This window comes from Mandrillus leucophaeus, unplaced genomic scaffold, assembly GCF_000951045.1.
Source record: "Mandrillus leucophaeus isolate KB7577 unplaced genomic scaffold, Mleu.le_1.0 Scaffold388, whole genome shotgun sequence".
Lineage (NCBI taxonomy): Eukaryota > Metazoa > Chordata > Mammalia > Primates > Cercopithecidae > Mandrillus > Mandrillus leucophaeus.
In genome coordinates this window covers 222,857-226,043 of record NW_012104120.1, presented here as the reverse complement: position 1 = coordinate 226,043, position 3,187 = coordinate 222,857, and positions in this window count along the sequence as shown.

Here is a 3,187-nt window from a genome sequence, read left to right as displayed (position 1 = left end):
CCAATAAATTGGTAATCACTGAATTAGTGAGTTTTTTAAGGATATGGGGCTGCATAAAATCTGACAGCTTAATTGAAAAAAAGCGGAGCAGGGTGCCATTTCATTCAATTAAGGTCCTGTATTAATTCCATTTAATAAACGTTTGTGTCTCTGATGTGCTAGCCACTGGGCCAGTAAATGGATATAGCTATGATCTGACTGGCAGAGAAAATCCAAACTAGTGTCTTCCGTGCCATGCAATGAGGGCTACATTGGAAGGCTGCACAGGGTGCTACTGGAGCATAGAGGTGAGTCAGAGACTTCCCACAGCCACACACACGAGCGCAAACAGAAAGTCTTTATATATCATCATATTGTCAAGGAACACCGGCCGGGAGTTAGGAGGGCTGGGAACCAGGAACGCTTTGAAACTGAATAGCTGTGTGATTTCAGAGATCATGTTGCTTCTCTATTTTAGTTCCGAACTTGTGTACTAATATTTCTCTCCCTTTTGCTTTTGGTGGAAAAAGCACAATTTGGGGTCAACAGATTCGGCTCACGTCGCCAGGAAACGACGTCTCCAGGACATCTTCCCTCCCAGTCCGGGCTCTCTGCAGGGATTCATCCCGTCACTCTCCCAACGACCCCCGGGGCACACCGCCAGCAGATGCTCGGGAGCAAAGATGAGTCGGAGGACCGGGGGAGGACCTTCCCAAGCGCACGACTCGCGATCTTCCCAGAGCCCCAGGGCCAGGGACCCCACCGCCGCCTACCCCAGCCCACCGCCGTCTATCCCAGTCCGCCGCACCACCGAACCTGCTCACGACTACGACTTCGCAGCTCCGCTTGGACACCGCCGGAAACGGAAATTCACAGTGGCGCCGACTCGGCGGAGGGAAACAAGAAGACAGAAAGAAGAGACCGGCGCCTGGAGGACGTTTAGGGGAGAGCTGGAGGAAAGACCCCCCGACAGCTGAGTGCGGGCGCCGGCGCCGTCTGCGCAGTGCGTTGCGCCGGGACCGCGTCCCTGCTGATTCCGCCACACCCTGCTCTTGGAATCCGCTGTCTCAACTCCCGCGGTAGCACTCCCTAGTTGCGTACACCGAGCTCGCCCGAGTCCCCGCTGAAGGGTAGGGCAGCTGTGCGACCTGGCTCGGGTTACTTGGTGCCGTGCAAAAAGCCAGAAGGAGACTCATTTAGCAGTGAGCTCTGAGTGTGGTCTCCTGTTCTTTTTTTTTTTTTGAGACGGAGTCTCACTGGATCACCCAGGCTGGACTGCAGTGGCGCGATTTCGGCTCACCACAACCTCTGCCTCCCGGGTTCAAGAGATTCTCCTGCCTCAGGCTCCCAAGTAGCTGGGATTACAGGCGCCTGTCATTAGCCCGGCTAATTTTTTTGTATTTTTAGTAGAGTTGGGATTACACCATGTTGGCCAGGCTGGTCTCAGGTGATCCACCCTCCTCGACCTTCCAAAGCGCTGGGATTACAAGCGTGAGTCACCGCGCCCAGCCGGTCTCTTGTTCTGTTTAAGCAAGACACTACATTGAGTAGTGCAAAGCAGTGGACATTATGTTGTTTGTAGCTCATTCTCAGTGCTAACAGCAAGAGAAAGTCTTGTGAAGCACGCCCCCCTTGAACTATACTGGTACGCAATTTTCCTTCTTTAAGTGATAAGCAATCTAAAATCAAGGCCTACAGGAAGGACGCAATTGTTTTTGTTACTCATTTCTAAATGTGAACTGGAACGTGCCGCCCTTTTTCTCCTAGCCCCACCTAGAAGTGCAGTGTTGGTGGGAGAATGTATTCTTCTCTGGGCTTTCAGGACCATTACGTATGCTGGGGGAGCCTGGCAGTTGGCGCCAGGCCTGACCCCAGACAGTATTTCCTTCAGCGCCAGCATTTGCATTCTCACTGTTGAAAAGCATTTGGCACTCAGTTTGCATTTGTGTATTCATAAGTGTTAATTACTCATGAAAGCAAATTGTGGGAAAACTAATTTTATAAATCACTTTACTAGATTGCGTTTTCCTTCCTTGCTTTCATCCTTTTTGTTGGTAATTATACAAATAATATAATTCTAAGTTCTCTGTGTAAAAATATTTAAACAATACAGATAAAGAACAGATCACTTTTTAATTCAGCCAGCTGGAACGTTAGGGATATGTTGGGAGTTAGGGGTTTGGTGTGAAGTAAGGCATTTTATTTTGTTTACATGGATAGCAAATTGCTTCAAGAAGTTTATTGACTATTTCATACTTTTGCCACTGACTTAAAATTTTATATGGATTTTCATTTTGTATTGATTGCCTGTATAAAATAAGACTGTAGTTTCTCCTGCTCCACTGGTGAGTTTACTCTGCAGTGTTCCGGTGGCCATGTTTATAGTATATTTGATGCCTTCGAAGGGAAGCCCTCCTGAGCCCTATTCTTCTTTTTTTTAATTACGCCTGTTTCTGAACAAGAATATATGCACATCTTCAGGTGAAAAAGGACAGAAAGATGGGTGGTGAAGACTGCTAACCCCATCTCCACTTTGCAGAGCTAACCACTGCTACCAAAGATACTCTGCTCACACAGAAGCACAGGACTCTCACCTGCACATACCTTTCTAAAAATACTTCATTAAATAGTTTCATTAGTCTACTCTTAGATGAACTTGGATATCATGTTATATTAAGTATCAAGTTATATTAAAAACTTCTTTTTTAAATAGTTACAGAAGACAACTGTGAGTCTTCCCATCCAAGAAAATTGTAAAGCCTCTTCCTGTCTCAAGCTCTGTTTTGGTGACGTGCTCAAGTCTTATAGTAGATTTTAAGACACTCGTGAATGGGATTTGTATGTGCCTTGATTTAGTAGAGCTTAAATACTTGTTGAAGGAATGATAGCTTTAGGCTGAGCTAACTCTACTTTTGTGATGTTATTTGTACTTACTTGATGTTCAATCCCTACACTGTTTTTTCCATCAGAAAATATAGTCTACTTTGCTGAGCATGGTGCCTCATGCCTGTAATCCCAGCACTTTGGGAGGCCGAGGTGGGTGGATCACCTGAGGTTGGGAGTTCGAGACCAGCCTGAGCAACATGGAGAAACCCTGTCTCTACTAAAACTGCAAAATTAGCCGGGCGTGGTGGCACATGCCTGCAATCCCAGCTACTTGGGAGGCTGAAGCAGAAGAATTGCTTGAACCTGGGAGGCAGAGGTTGCG